The following is a 17,575-nucleotide window of genomic DNA, read 5'->3' as shown; positions in this document are numbered from 1 at the left end:
ATCAGAGGCATGGAAATGGAACAGACTGATGATTCTCAGAAGGAAGGGAATGTGGGGGGTTGCTGTAAGAGATTAGACAAAGATCTTATATGCATGTATGCAGTACCTATGGACACAGACAATAGGGTGGCAAGGGCCTGGGGTGGGGTGGGAACCGGGTGGAGGGGAGCTATGGGGGGAAAAAAGAGGGACATCTGTAATAATCTCAACAATAAAGATTTTAAAAAAATTAATTTGCAGATAGTTGTTTCTAATTGATATCTATGTCTCAGCTTACAAATCACCACAATTGCAGGAAAATTAACAAATTTGCTTTGTCTAGGCAGGTAGATCTCTGTAGCAAACTGAATTTCTATGAGAGAACCAATAATGGTTAAGAGCCTGGCAATGAAAGATGATGTTGAGCAAAATGGTAGACTCTTGTCTCAAAGTGATAGCCTCTTGCCTCAAAGTGATAGCCTCTTTAATTCTTTAATGACTTAGGTTCTTTGGTAGTGGTTTACTTATGACAGGTTCCAGTCTCACAATCTAATAACTACTGCTACCTTCTACCCTTTATCAACTTAATCTTCCTTATAAGTACTTGTATTCACAGGTTAGACTTCATCATCAATAAGGTATTTGTATCAGAAGAGTGGATTGTCTTTAGTTGCTCATGTTTTCTAACCTGAGAAAATGATATCGAAGATTCTAGATCAGGGAATAGGCAAACTACAAACCTCAGGCTAAATCCAGCCCACCATCTGTTTTAGGAAATACAGATTTATTGGAACACAGCATATTCATTCACTTACTTATTGTCTATGGCTGTTTTCATGCTATAATAGCAGAGTTGATCAGTTGTGAGAGAGACTATATGGCTCACAAAGCCTAAAATATTTACTATCAGCTCTTTTATAGCAAGAGTTCATCAGTTTCTGACCGTCTAAGGAAGGTAAAAGGTGTGTGTGTGTGTGTGTGTGTGTGTGTGTGTGTGTGTGAAATGAAGCCTAACATGGACAGACATTTTAGTTTTTGGAATAAAATGTAATTTCCACATTACTAATGACCTAGACTCCACATTTCTGAAATGAAATTCATGGTTTAAAATGCTTCATTGAACTCAATTTTTCTTATTTACAGTTGTTTGTAATTAATAGTTATTTTGCTCTTATAACTGCTTTTTCCTATTGCAAATAACTAGTTACAGAACTGAAAAATGGAAGGGTTGTCCAAAGGCATCATGTGTTAGATGTTTTTGACCTAGTGTTTCTTGAAGTCAGGAAGATGCCTTTGCTCACCGTCAGTGGCTTCATTTCCTTGGAGGAAATCACTTAGGAGACATAATAGTGTGCTCGGTACATTCTTGTTGCTTATTGATCACTTGATAAATTTCAAAGAACAGAAATATTAAAGAAAGATATTTCCATTTGAGATATGAATTAAACAAAACATTTATGATAACATGACCTTAGAAAGTTACCTGATTTCCCTGTGCTTCAGTGACTTTTTCTATAAAATGGAGATAATAAAAGTACACATCTCATGGGGTTATGAGGATAAATGAGATGTTCCATTAAAGTGTTTGACAGAATATCTTGCATATAATTAAGGCATAATACATTTAACTTTTATTATTACTGCTATCTCTTCAGCTTCATAGCTAAAGTCTTTTGCCATATTTTAGCTATACATAACATCATTCATTCCCCCATCTTATTTATTTGTTCCCAGCTGTTTTAGACTGGGTCCTTTAGAGAAGCAGAACTAATCCTATATAATAAAAGGCTAATATGCAATTTGTCTCCTTGACCGGGAGTTCGACCAGGGGGTGGGGCTGGCCCACCAACTGCCTGGGGCCCTCTCCTGGGCCGGCCCCACCCCCAATTGGCCCCCACCCCCCGATTGGGGAACAGGGCCGGGTGGCCAACCACCCGCAGCCCCTCCCCCTGGCCAGTCTGGCCCAATCGGCCCAATGGGGGAGGGCCAACTGAATCCAACCCATGCATGATTTTGTGCACTGGGCCTCTAGTAGAATATAATGTGTGTGTGTGTGTGTGTGTGTATTTCTATATCACTATATCTATCTATCAAACATCTATCTATCTGAAATTGGTTTGCACCATTGTGAAGGCTGAGAAGTCTCAAGATCTGCAATCAGCAAGCTGGAGACCCAGGAGAGCTGATGGTGTAGTTCCAGTGCATGTCTGAAAGCTTGAGAACCATGAGAACTGATGGTGTGAATTTCATTCGGAGTCCAAAGACAAGAGAAGATCAAAGTTCCAGTTCTAAGACAGTCAGGCAGAGAGAGAAAATTCTTCCTCACTCTGCCTTTTTGTATGGTGATTGGAAGTGAAGAACTTAGAGGCCAACTAATTGGACAATTATCTACAAGTCTGGTGAAATTATCAAGAATGATGACAAAGGTGGCAATGAAGAGTTGGTGAATCTTATGCTAAATATTTTTCATGCAGTTCTCATTAGTCTTTGAATGTGCCATGATTTTCTTGTTTCTGGGACTTGCACATACTATTTCTGTTTGGAATATTCTCCTCTTCTCTGTTTGGAAATTTTCATTCATTCTTCCAGTTTAGATGCCACTTTCTTGAAAAACCTCTATGATTTTCCCCATATAGGTTGCTTTTCCTTTGTGATTTCAACACATTTCATAACTTCTTCTATTGTGACATTTAACCAAATTATAGAGGAAGCTTTATTTAAAAATCTGCCTCTTCATGTACACTGTGATGTCCCATAATGCAGAGAACATCTTGTGCATCTTTGTTTCCATTCAATAAACATTTGCCAAGTGAATGCTTTCTTATTAAAATATGAGCAAATTCAAGGCATTTTTGTATACCTGGTTCATATTACAGTGTACAGAAAAAGTAGAGTCCCAATAAATACTGATTGAATAAATTCTATTACTATTTTCTACAGAACCCGCCCCCCCCCCCGCCCCAAGATTCATTGACAGTAATTATTTTCAAGTGTCCATAGTAGTCAAATACTTGGTAGCATGAGCAAACTCAGTTAACATATGATTACAATAAAATATGGATCATATTTGAACTTTTCTGTCTACAAATGTTTAAGCCATACCAGCTGACTAATAGAAGGTAAATGGAAAGTTGGGCTGAAGTGAACATTTACAGTTAAACTTTAGGAGAGACTTGGAGGGATTTAGATTCAAAGGTTGGGTTGGTTTGCACTGGAAATATGCTTGGAATTTATTGCAGCTGCTCAAGGATAGCCTGGAGGTGTACAGATTGTGGAGCGACAGCTGCTTTGTGAGCAATTAAATTGAGGTAACTCTCCTTAGTGGTCAAATTTTCCTTATCAGGGAGCACTTTTGTTTTTAAAAGTTTGTATGGCAATATCCTAACCCCGTGGTCGGCAAACTGTGGCTCGCAAGCCACATGCGGCTCTTTGGCCCCTTGAGTGTGGCTCTTCCTAAGCCTTAGGAGTGCCCTAATTAAGTTAATAACAATGTACCTACCTAAATAGTTTAAGTTTAAAAAATTTGGCTCTCAAGAGAAATTTCAATCACTGTACTGTTGATATTTGGCTCTGTTGACTAATGAGTTTGCTGACCACTGTCCTAACCAGTTCCTTCAGAGAAAGCTCACTAAAGGACTATTTGTGTTGCTTATATCAGAATTCCAAGCTCGCTTGTGCATGAGAATCATTTGTGAAGTTTTTTTTTTTTTTCAGACAAAGAAACCCAGGCTGCATCTCCAGAGGTTCTGAGTCAACAAGCGTTTTTATAAAGCTTCACAGGTAGTCAAATTTCAGTGAAGGATTTCATTGTGAATTATTTCTTCTTTGAAATACAACACTAGCTGAAATCTTTTGTGCTTATTAAATTATATCATTTCCCCCTTTCCAAGACCCCCCAGTGGATGCCTGGAAACACTGACAGTACTGAACCCTATATATACTATGTTTTTGCTATACATACCTATCGATGATAAAGTTTAATTTATAATTTAGGCACAGTGAGAGATTAACAAGAGTAACTAATAATAAATGGAACAATTATAAGAATATACTGTAATAAAAGTTATGTGAAAGTGATCTCTCTCTCTCTCTGATAATCGATCTGATAACTGAGATGGTTACCAAGTGACTAACAGGCAGGAAGTGTAGACAGCATTAGAGACATTGGACAAAAGGATGATTCCTATCTGGTTGGGATGGAGAGGGATGGCGTGAGATTTTGTCACTCAGAACAGTGCACAATTTAAAATTGGTAAATTACTTATTTCTGGAATTTTCCATTTAATATTTTTGGATTGAGGTTGATGGCAGGTAACTGAAACTGTGGAAAGTGAAACCACGAGTAAGGGTGGACTACTGTATTTTAAAATTGCAAGCTTAAAAGAAATCTTTTGTGTGAAGGTCCCTATTACGTATGATTAATCCATTAGAAAGAAACATTTTGCTTTCTGTAGTGATGTCCAGGTCAAACATGTTCATTTATGTGGACAAACTCCCTGAGTTTCAGTTCTTGAACTTCCTGACGAAGCTGTTGATGATGGTCCTGTATTGAGGTAAAGGCTGAAGAATATGTGTGCTGAGGAAGAGAGGCAATACACAGCTCTTGACCTTCATATGAAAAAAAAAATCGTACACAATTTCTAAGTAATATGGAAAACATTAAAATTTTCAGATTTAAAGCACTTTATCACTTATTTTAATCTTTTTTTAACCTCAGGAAGTACTGCTAATGTTACCACAGAATGTGAGATAAATTTTGCATTCTGTGCTAACACATCATAGATAAAAAACAGTGCTATGCCATTCTGACAGCATGTTTCCTTTGTATCTTTTTAACATATACTTAACCAGCTTCTATTTTATTTTACCTTAACTTTTTCCTAACTTCTACATAAACTTTTTCTTTTTGAAGATAGAGAAGTCTTTTCACATCTGGTACCTTTTCCTCATTTTCTAATTTATAAGGACACTTTATAGCAGGTCTTTCTTTCCTTCTTTCTCTCTTTCTCTCTTTCTCTCTTTCTCTCTTTCTCTCTTTCTCTCTTTCTCTCTCTCTTTCTTTCTTTCTTTCTTTCTTTCTTTCTTTCTTTCTTTCTTTCTTTCTTCCTTCCTTCCTTCCTTCCTTCCTTCCTTCCTTCCTTCCTTCCTTCCTTCCTTCCTTCCTTCCTTCCTTCCTTCTCTTTCTTTCTTTCTTTTTTTCTTTCTTTCTTTCTTTCTTTCTTTCTTTCTTTCTTTCTTTCTTTCTTTCTTTCTTTTCTTTCTTTCTTCCTTTCTTCTTTCTTTCTTTCTTTTCATATGTATTGAGAGCAGAACCATGCCCTTTTGCTGAACACCAACTTTAAAAAAGACCTAGGTTACACTTGACCCTCTGCTATCCACACTCTGATCTTACTCAATCTCTTAGACACTCCATTTCCACACCATTAACATCCTTATTGAAGGCAATTATTGGGCTCCCTGGAGCTGTGGGAAGGAAGATACATCCAGATGTCTGCATAGTAGGTCCCTGATGTCCTTGAGTTTCTTTTCTTTTTCTTTTTTTTTTGTAAAGGATCCTTAGAAATCTAATTTTATCCATGGCAGTTGGACTCTTGATCTTGTTCCTATAGCCTCCAAATCATTTGCAAATTATGAAACTTTCAAAATATGCCCTAGTGTTGTATATTAAGGTTATAGTAAGAAGTAAGAAATTTTTATAAAACAATCAAACTGATCACAGCTCAATCCTTTGTCTCCAATTTAAAGAAACTACCTTACATTAGGCCATAGCCTATTTTCAATCAAGGGGAAGCCATTTTACAGAAATTATCAACTGCACTGCCCTCTACTCCCAAATACACTCAAACACAGTCCTACAAATTCACTTATTTGGTCAATAGCAGCTCTAATCCTTTGTATACCTTTATCCTTTGTTATTTGCATTTAACAGACATTGATCACTGTGTACAAAATGGTCTTGGGTTTCTTCCTTAATGACTCAGTGTCCTCCCTAATATAAGGCTTCACTATGTCTGTCTTATTTTAATGGCCCTTCTAATTCATCTCACATGATGCTGCTGGAGTATCTTTTCCTTCACTCCAACTCAGTGAGGTTTGCTGAATCCAGGCCACATTTCTTGCCTGACATAAAGCTCTCTGAGACCTTTCATCTCTTCTACTTTGTCTATCACTATCAGCTGCTACTCTCCGATGTGAATCTTCCACCCCCATGGCACGCCAGATTGATCCATATTTCACTACCTTCAGGAAGATGCCTCACTACCATTTTATTTGTGCTGGTCACAGGTAGAATCCAGGCTATTCCTCATCTGCCTCTACACATTTTAGGAACACATTTATGTCCTGCATTTGAACATGTAAAGTTTCAACTCTTCTCAGAAAGTTTTTCTTTCCCACCAAAAAAAGCCACAAGTAATTTTGTTACTTTTTACCTGATGAATATCTGCTGTCTTTTTATTTTCATTTGGACAACTATGCCTTATTTATTGTCTGCCTTGTTTCAAGAGGTTTTAAGACAACATTTCTGTGAAAAGTTTGCCATAGCAATGAGTCTGTAGGTAATTTAAGAGCAGAGAATATGGTTTTTGAGACGGAAAACCAGATTTGGGTCTCAGCTTTGCAACTTACCAGCTATGACTGGAGGAAAATTATTTAAAGCTGTTTTGTTTTTTTTTGTTTTTTTGCTTGGTGGTTGATTTTAATCTCTAAAATGAGGACAGTAATATTGGCCCTATCCAAACTAGCACACAGCATTATTATATATATTGCAAATTGAAACTTTATAATTGAAAAGACTTTGTAAATGGAGATAGTCTATACACACTTAAAATATATTAGTTTTAACTTCTTTGTATCTGCCAAAGTGCTAGCACAATTGTAACCCCTGAGTAGGATTTACTATAAACTCACAGAATCGGATTAATGTAATATTAGTTGGTGTCTTTGATATGCTAACACAGATACATGCAATTATAGCAAACTCATTCCAACTATTAGGGTTTATTTTATTAGAAAGACACAAAGGAGTGAATATTACATGCTATTAAAATTTAACTGAACCATTCATAATAATATGGTGTACTCCTATTGGTCTTGTGTTATGAAGTAGGCATTGAGGTTCCTACTACTCTAACATAGTAGTTGCTCACTTGTATTGCTAGTGGGAAATCCGACTTCTTCTGTGTGACAATTGGACAAACAAAGGCATAAACTGATTCAACCTTGGTGATTTAGTAATTTTCATGATGCTTTCCTCTGCATGATATAATTCTTTTCATAAGAAATCACTGCAAAGTAATAAAAATTTTTATGTGTTTGCAACTAGTATGTACAAGGAGTGAGAATAAATCCTAGATAAAGTTCTCAGTGGAATCCCAGCCTTTGATCATGCCACCAATGCTTTACTTTTAAAAGTGTGTTAAGGTGATTAGATCTTGGTGCCAGGCATAATACAGACTTGAAAGCTGCCATGAATTCTGCTACTTAGGCAGAATATCTTCCTCTGAAGCACTAATTGACAATGAAGTTGAATGTTAAATAAGAAAGTTTAAGGTAAAAATCAAGAAGAATAAGAGTTATTTGGAGTGCTGTCAAACACATTGTGGACTTTATTAGGCACCAGATCTTGACCCAAATTAGGACATAGTGAAAAATTAAGACCTAGACTTAAAGAAGTCCCATATATAACTTCAAATAGTTTTATACTTATTCCCCTCACATATTTAATGTTAAATAAAAATGAGCAATGATGTTTCAAAATTCCATTAATATGTCTGAATTAAAGAGAATTTTTTTAATTGAGCAAGAATTCTGTGAGAATAGTGGATCAACATAAGACAATTGTTATATCTCAAATAGGGTGGACCAAAATGTTGCCATAAGGCCAACACCACCACTACCACCCACAACACAGTATAAAATGCAATTAGAGCTGACATCCTTAAAAAATCATCAAAAGAATTAGACTTTCATTAAAATCTTAAAATAGAAGCTATATGCCTACTTCTTGTTGATTCAACCTTCCCTCGGCTTCTGGTGTCCCTTGCCCCCAGTGATTGCTCACTTCACCTCCCTTGTCCAGGAGTCAAACAGTTTCGCTCATTGTCTCCATTTTCCTAGGGCTCTGCGAGGTGACTAATTGCCGATTTTCAGACTCTACAATGGGCTATTCAATTATTGTGTTACTATCCCCCTTCATCCTTTTAGACCAGTGGTTCTCAACCTGAGGGTCACGACCCCTTTGGGGGTCGAACGACCCTTTCACAGGGGTCGCCTAAGACCATCGGAAAACACATTTATAATTACATATTGTTTTGTGATTAATCACTATGCTTTACTTATGTTCAATTTGTAACAATGAAAATACATCCTGCATATCAGATATTTACATTACAATTCATAACAGTAGCAAAATTACAGTTATGAAGTAGCAACGAAAATAATTTTATGGTTGGGGGTCACCACAACATGGTGAACTGTATTAAAGGGTCGCGGCATTAGGAAGGTTGAGAACCACTGTTTTAGACCATTTGCTTTTCAGTAGGATCTTTTTATTGTATGATAGTAATAATAATAATAATAAAAAAACCCAAAAATAACAGCTAATTTAGTGGCATTTACTACATGGCGAGCATTATTAGAAATACCTTACACACACTGGCACATGTAATGTGTATACCAATTCGATGACTTACGTACCATTATTATATCCATTTTATAGGCCATGAAGCTAAAGCATTGTGATGTCAGGTGGGTCATTAACTTGGAAGTGGTTTTGAAACCAGACAGTTTAACTCCACAGTCCCTACTCTGAACCACTGAGCTATCCTGTTTAAATGTATGTGTGTGTGGGGGGGAGGATATACAGCTTATAATGGGTATACTTGTGCGTTAGAGTCAGAAATACCTATTCAAATCTTGTCTCTGCCTCTTATTGGTTGTGTGGCTTGGGTATGAGATTAAATTTCTCTGAAATTAATGTTCTAAGGTGTAGAATTATGACAAGTGTACTTATATAAAAAGTCTACTGTAGAATTAGATAAATTAATGCATATAAAACACCTACCACCAAAGGATAAAGCATTCTTTACATGTTTGAGTGTGTGGCTGAGTGGAAGTAGGGAAGATATTTTTTGTTTAAAGGGATTTTGCGCAGCTACTCAGCTGGCCTTCTCAGCCTGGGTATAGAGTAGGCGAAAGTGGAACACTTGTAACAGCAGCATCAGATGGGTCAGCCAGTGCTTATCAGTAAGAATTAGGTGGAAGTCAAGGGCACTGGGAATCCCAGAGGCAGAAGCAACAGTTACCATTCCTACAGACCAGCGGATACACCAATTACAATGTGCATGAGACCCTCTTATTGACATGCATTTGTTGCTAGACAGTTTTTAGAAGGAGATGAACTTACCAAGCAGAGGTTTTTAAAAAGAGGTTGTGTTCTAAAACACAAATATAAGATATTCTTTCTCTATAATTTTAAAATTTATACTTACATAGACTATAGAAACCACTGCAAATGTTTTGAACTGTCTTTATATTTGATATTAGCTAGAAAGTGAATTATAATTTTTATGCTTTATATGTTCCTCAGCATACAAAATTTGATCTTGGTTTTACCTTGTGTGATAAATTCTTTTTTAACTTTACATGCTAAAAGCAAAATCTGTTAAGAAGCTCTGTTCATTCTAATTTTGTAAACATCAGAAAAGATGTTGCATGTAACAGATTGTCACATGCAAAAAAAAAATGTCAAGAAATTTACATTAGCTAATGGTGCCATGAAGACTGAACTCAGAGAAAACAATTACTTCCCAAGTATTGGTTACTGAGCTAATAATACTTAAAATGTTTGTTTTTCTTTCTTTTTTTTTTTTAAATATATTTTATTGATTTTTTACAGAGAGGAAGGGAGAGAGATAGAGAGTCAGAAACATCGATGAGAGAGAAACACCGACCAGCCGCCTCCTGCACACCCCCCAGTGGGGATGTGCCCACAACCCAGGCACGTGCCCTTGACCAGAATCGAACCTGGGACCTTTCAGTCCGCAGGCCGATGCTCTATCCACTGAGCCAAACCGGTCTCGGCAAATGTTTGTTTTTCAAAACCAAACTGTAATAGGCAAAACGAGTCTTATTATTTTAAAGATTATTTTGAAAGAACGTAAAGAACATTTTGTACCTGATACATGTCATTAATAGTTTACATTAGCTTCCCATATAAGGGAAGATACTATCCTACTTTATAAATAGGTCTTTGGGAAAATTGCTTCTTCCCTGTGGTTAAACAATCTGACATACATTTTTAATGTAGGGATAGTCTAAGGCAATTTGAAAGCTAACCCATGTTAGATTGTAACATGCCAAACCCCTAAAATAACAAAGACTTCATCATTGATGGTCTTTTACAGACCCATTAAGTTTAGTCTCCATAATTTATGGAATACATAGAGAAACTAGGAAGTGTACTAAAAAAAAAAACCACCAAATAATATTTCTCAAGAGTTATAAAGCAGATAATAGCTAAGTGGGATAAAATGTCATATAGGAAAGAATATTTAGGTATAAATTCTAATAAATGTAAATTATAAGAGGCAGGTGACAGTGATTACCAGCTCCATTCATCCCTAATTCATTAAGGATGGAAAAGGAAGTGGTTTGAAATTGCAGTAGGAGAGATTTAGGTTAGATATCAGAAAGAACTTCCTAACTATGAGAGTTGCTGATCACTGAATAAAGGATATGTTATATTCTTAAAGAGTTCCCTGTGTTATCGGTGGGGAGATCTCCATGTTTCCACTGGTTGCTAGTGGAAGTGGGCTTCTTGTGATATCCCGAGAAAAGGAATTTTCTGAGACTCTTACAGGAGTGGGAAATGGTAGAAAGCTTTATTTCTGTGGAATCAAACCCCTGAGTTTCCAAGGTCCCATTTCCCCCAGTACCACCATAGAAGAAGTTTCATTTTGCTTTCAGCAGAACTAAAATCAAAGCCAGTGTCCAGAGTTTCTGTCCATGTGAGGGGATAGTCCAATCTAGCATCAGGCTAGCTTACTCTGTGTTTCCTGCTGTAGTCCCTCAGTCCATTGCATGTGGGGTCTGCATGGCCCATGGCTGTGGAGGGAACATGGGCAGGAGCAAAGCCAAAGGAACCAGAGAGGAGGGAGGGAAGGAGGGAGAGAGAGAGAGAGAGAGAGAGAGAGAGAGAGAGAGAGAGAGAGAGAGCTCCTTTGTCTGTGGGATTATGTGTTCCCAAATTTTCGTGGGCTTGCAATGGCCCTGCCTACTCTAGGCAGTCCATGGTTCCCCAGGCTCGACTGAAAGTCACTTGCCCTTTGTCACCCTGACGCATTGTGCATGTGCCATCTCCCCTTTGTTGGACTCTTTCCCCCAGTGACCTGCAGGGCATGAGCCAGTGGTTCCCTGGAGAGTGTGAACTTGCAGCTTCCTGGTGAAGCTGCCCAAATGGCCATGCTTATCATGTCTGGCCTCCCCTTTGCTCCTTTCCTATTATTAATACTTAGCTAACTACAATGGTATCACTTATAGACATTTGAGAATGGGATATAAACTTGTTCCTTCAGGATGATTTAAAAGCAGACCCAACCAATCATAGTAACACTGATAAGATTGTATTCTGTTGTTTTTTTTTTAGATTCATCAATGAAAATTGATGTGTGTGTGTGTGTGTGTGTGTGTGTGTGTGTGTGTGTGTGTTTAAAGGTGAATAATGGAATTCATGTCAACTTGTAAAAAATTTTTTTGAGTTTATTGAGCCAAACTGATGACAATTGCTGGAAAGTAAAATTTCAGCAGACTGACAAAATGCTTAGGAAAATAACAGCTTTACCACTTATTTAATACATTAGAACCAAACGGTAAGACAGAAGGGGGTTACATGAAATTCATTGGTGATATATTAGGCAGGTGAGAGAAGGCAAAGCAGGGGAGGGAGGCTCTGGGATTGGATGAAAAGCAAAATGAGTAGACACATACTTTTTCATTAGTTAACAGTTAGCAATTAACATGATAACAATAACAACTAGGGGATGTGTAGTCTCCACATGGTTGTGCTTTGAGGGCTCTGAAAAAAATAAAATTACTTTGTTATTCCAAAGGAATATTTTCAGGTATATTATCCTATATGCAAAAGGTGCTTTTAGTTAGTTAAAAAGTTTTAATTTCAGACCATTTTATGTGGCTACTTTCAGTCTCTGAGTTTGTAAGTCTGACCGCAGGCCTCCCCCAAGCTTGTCAGGTTTAGTAAGTGGCCCTTTTTTTGTCCACACTCATGATCACAAAATAAAGCAGTGGATTCCACGGTACAGTGACAAAGTTATGTGGCATAATAAAACTCAGATGCCTTGTGAAGATGGAGAGTGATAAAAGAAAGACAGAAATACTTAGTTTATGGAGACTATGTACTATCCTTGAATTTATTTTAAATGAGACAGTGCACTGATAGGGCCAATCTTTTTTATGAAAATCAGAAAAATATTGCCACATGAATCTGCCCTCTTTGCTCTGACTTGAAAATATCATTTAAAAACTACAAATTTGTAAATGAAACAAAAAATTAGAATAATTCTTAAAATAAAATGTCAGGGTGCTAAATATATCAGTTCAAACTCAGCTCTTCCACTTCCCTTGCATCTAGTTAAGGAAACAAAACTAGGGAAGCTGAGTGGATTGTTTAGGTTCACTTGTTAGTGGCAAAGCCTGGGTCGAACTTCAGTAGCAGCTCCGGCACACTGCCCAGGTGCCTCTCCCACGTGCCCCACTTTGATGGGCTCATTCTGTCTGTTGACAGCTGAGAGTGTTGGTTGCTGAGACAAACAGCCAGTTTCCTCTCCAAGAATTCCTTCTTTCTCTAGGTGTTGTCCCCTGCCTAAGGGAGTGGCCTTGCCCATGTCTGTGCCTCCTCCCTAGGCACAGTCTGCAACTGAATGGATTTGGGGTGGAGGAAATGCAAAGGACCAGCCTCAATTCAGGACAACTCAAAAGGGCCATTCCAGCTCCTGAGCTCCACCCGAGATCAGTTTGTTTCAATTGCAGTTCAATTTCTCCATCTGCCCAGTCCTGGTTCTTCTACTTCACTTATGAAAGGCACAAGGAGCTTTCTGGATGCCTGTGTTTCTTTCTGTGCTATCACTGTTGTAGAAGAAGATAGAAGAAGGAAGCAGTTACTGGTAAGGGTTAAAATTGAAAGTAAAGTATAGATAGAGAAGGTAAAAAGAGGAAGTGAAGCCAAACGACTTCCTTTTTCCTTCATCTCAAGCTCCAAGATGAGCAGATGGACCCAAACTTCAGTTGCACTAGCCTCACCTCAAGGACTCAATAGCTACATGTGGCTAGTGTCTACCATATTGGACAATTCAGGCATAGACCATTTCCACACTACAGAAATTTCTATTTGACAACACTGTTACATGTGAAGTCTTTAGAGTATGGTTCTGACCATATTTTTTCCTACGTGGACAGAGGTGATTAGGGTGACACATTTGGAGTAAAGGTCTAGGTCAAGCCACGTTTTAGGCTCCGTCAGCTTCATAAACAATCCAGCTTCCGTGATCGGTTAGAAAGTCTGTATAGTCTTTACTGTGTCCTAATCATGTTAGTTTCAAAATGACCTTTGTCCATTCTTTTTCCATTTTATTGCCACCATTCTTAATAATCATGATAATACTGACAATTAAAAGCTACTTAGTTTTTTTCTATGTACCAAATACTATATGCTTCTTATATATCATCTCATTTAATTCTCATAACAATTTCATGAGGCCCACCTCATTTTACAGATGGGAATCTTGGAGTAATCAAGTGTCTTTCCCAAGGCAAACAGTTGGTAAGTGGCAGAGCCAGGGTTTAAATCAATATTTGTCTGATCCAAGATCCAATCAACTGTTAAATTACACTGCCTTCATCATCACAGACTTAGGTGGCTAGAAAACATCTCGCTGTTTACTTGTTCTTATTTCCTTCCACTTACGGTTCAGACTGGGTACTATTGTTAGACTAATTTTTCCTAAATTTCATCTATCTCCTAAAAAACCGTAATGTCTCTATTTTGTTCTGGCCTTTTATTTAAATGAGTTTTATTGTTTTAGTTTTATAATTCATAAAAAGTGTGTAATATATTTCAAAATGCATAACTGATGACTTTTGTTTTTAAGAAATATATTTATGTTATTACTATTGTATGTAATTGATCATGGCCAGACTTTTAGAGTCATCTATTTCTACATTCAGCTGACTTAAATTTATAGTTCATCTTTTTGTTTTAATAAGCATCTTCTGCTTTTAATCTTATATTTCAAGAATGTGATTATTTTTAGAGTACATGCTGGGCTCCACAATTATTTATTTAATCTCATATTCCCTTCAATTGCCTACTGACATTTTGCACTTATTAATGAGTTTAATAAACACCTACTGGTTGACTGAAATAAATTTAAATTATGCTTCTAAATTCCACTAGCAAGAAAGAAGGCTAGAAATATTATTTTATGGGAAATACAAAATGACTAGTCTTTTATCAAATAAATATTGAGATTTTGATATCAAGTACATCTTTTGAGAACAATTGTTTTGAGATAATCTGTATGTTACACAATATAAGCTTCCTTTAGCACTTAACACATCAGGAAATATATTTTATTTACAACTCTGGCTGTAAAGTGTCCAATTGCTGGCAAATATACTTTCAACATCACATAAGCCTTGGAAGAAATTACATCAAAATTAATAGAAATGCAACTAAACTTTGGCTTCTCCCTAGAAGAAGCTTTGGAAAATGCATTAATCCGCCAAGAATGTCAGCCTTAAATATAGCGAATGGAAGGGTGGGTTTACATATGAGAGGAAAGGGAGGGAAGATGCAAGAGAGCAGATATTGAGCTGTCTTTTAGAAAAGACAGTGTTCCATTGGATGTACACTGACTTGAGTTTGGAGTCAATTTTGGGATTTGAGTCCATTTTTTGCTGCTTCCTGTGTCCTCTGAAAGTCTTTTATCCTCTCTGATCTTCATCCTTCCCATCTGTAAAACGTGAACAATGGTAACTGTCGAGGAAAAATTAACGACTCCCCCCACCCGCAAAGATGTCCATGTTCTGACCGCTGGAATCTGTGAATGGGCTATGTAACACAATGAGAGAGGCTTTGCAGATGTGATTAAAGACATGCACCTTGAGATGGGGAGGCCATCTTGGATTAGTCAAGGAGGTCCATTCTAATCACACTAGCCCTTAAAAGCAGTAAACCTTTGCCGGCAGAAATCAGAAAGATGGCAGAGGAGGTAGGAAAGATTTGAAATGTGAGAGGGACTCACCCTACTGTGTCTGGCTTTGATGGAGGGAAGAGGCCATGAGCCAGGGATTGGGGCAGCCACTAGAAGCTGGAATGCCTCTTCATTGACAGCCAGCAAGGAAATGAGGACCTTGGTCCCACAATAGCAAGCAACTAAATTCGGCCCACAACCTGACTGAACAAGGAAACAGATTCTCCTCTAGAGCCACCAGAAAGAAACAGTCCTGACAACATCTTGATTTTAGCCCGGTGAGGCTCTTTTTGGATGTCTTACCTTTAGAACTGTAAGATAATGAATTTGTGTTATCTAACTCACTAAATTTGTGGCTATTTGTTATACACAATAGAAAATCACACAGTGATGCTATTCCATCTGCCTTATGAGGTTGTTGTGAGATAATGTGTATAAAAATGCATTGTGCATTGTAAAGCAGTATACGCAGGCTAACTGTTATCATGAATGTTCTCAGCATTATCAGGCTCTATCCTGCTTTTGAATTGCCAACTTTTAAAATGACAGTCTTGCCCTGACCGGTTTGGCTCAGTGGATAGAGCGTCAGCCTGTGGACTGAAGGGTCCCAGGTTCAATTTCAGTCAAGGGCATGTACCTTGGTTGTGGGCACATCCCCAGTAGGGGGTGTGCAGGAGGCAGCTGATCAATGTTTCTCTCTCATCAATGTTTCTAACTCTCTATCCCTCTTTCTCTCTGTAAAAAAATCAATAAAATATATTTAAAAAAATAAAAATAAAATAAAATGACAGTCTTAGAAAAGAATAACTTGCATCTACTCTGTGCAAGATATTCAGCATATGGTATATCATTTCACCTGTACCATGACCCTATGAAGTAGAAAGCATTGTGCCATATGAGGGACCTGACCAGAAGTGTGACTCTGTTGGATTTTATAAGATTTATATATCTATTTTATAATTAAAAGTGTTTTAATGTTTAAATTTTTTATTGAGAAATGATTGGCATATAGCATTATGTGAATTTCAGGTAAGAGTTCTATTTCCAAAGGTTTATCGACTTTCAGGAAACAATCAGCATAGGAAAAGTTTAAAAATGTAGTTCCAGTGACAAAGTACTAGGAGAACTGATTTTAAGTTTTTCTTTTCTCTGATGTGATCACTAAAGAAGAAAATTAAAACCGAAGTTATCAGAGAGAAACAGATGCAGCACTTGAAGTGATTAAATGTAAGCTAGTATTCAGAGTGGTGTTCATGAGACTATGCACAGTTTACCTTTACATCCTGGCTTGGAAGATCCCTCCTGCTGAACTGTGGGCTGTGATCAGACACAGGTCCCAGCGAGCTGTCTGCTCTGTGCACACTCTGTGAGATGAGAAATTTAAAGAAGAATGCTCAGTGTGAAGGGGAGGCTTAAGGTACATGGCTTTGAATCCTGAAATCCCAAAAATATCTCCATGGTAGAAAATGTTCTTTGAAAATTAATTGAAGACGTTCAGCCTCATGCTTGGAAATAGTGAACCAAACAGCCTCAGACTTCAGTCATGTTCTTTCATGCAGTCAGAGAAATTGCTGTTAAGAGAGAGATGCTGCTAGAAATGGCAGGTCATAGGAAGGTAGGCAAATATTCTGTGTTACTTAATGATTTTTGATGCTATTGATGTCAGTTTCTGAAATTTCTAGTAATTATTTGAGTCTCTGCACTCTTGTTCTTCAACTCTCTGATGCAATGTGCTTGTCTAAGTTTAGGGATATAGATTTTGGAAAGTATTGGGAAAAATTTTCTTGACTGGACAAAGTTAAAGAAAACATACCCATACACATGTGACCGTAATTCCAGGGCTGACATTAGCAAAAGTTCTGAAGTGTAGGCAGATTTTTTTCCCGGACTTTGCACTTCTCTATTCTCTGCTCTTTCCTCCATTTCAAACTCTTCCACTCCCAGGCCCCCAAACACTCTTATGTTATCCTCATCCTTCACAATATTTAATAAGCTGATTTACCATTCTGTATTCTTGACATACTTAAGGGTATTTGCAATTTAATGGAGACCTTGGTAGGTGCGGTTATTCAAAGGGAAGAATTTATAATGGAAACACTGCAGAATTTATTTTAAAGTCTCCTTAGACTAGAGTGTCTCAAAACACTCTTTAGTATCCAGTTGCCCATTTCATCTCAGTATTGTCCCTTTCTCAGCCCAGTAGCTGAGTGTAGATGCAGCAAAACATCCTGGGCACTGGTTGCTTGTTGTTCAATAGAGTCCACCAATATTTGGTGGGTTCTAGTTATATTCAACGTCTCACTATGGCTGTGAGTTATAAAAACAGA

The sequence above is a fragment of the Myotis myotis genome, unplaced genomic scaffold (assembly GCF_014108235.1).
Source record: "Myotis myotis isolate mMyoMyo1 unplaced genomic scaffold, mMyoMyo1.p scaffold_m19_p_3, whole genome shotgun sequence".
Lineage (NCBI taxonomy): Eukaryota > Metazoa > Chordata > Mammalia > Chiroptera > Vespertilionidae > Myotis > Myotis myotis.
The sequence above is the reverse complement of the archived record's forward strand: the minus strand, read 5'-3'. Positions refer to the sequence as shown.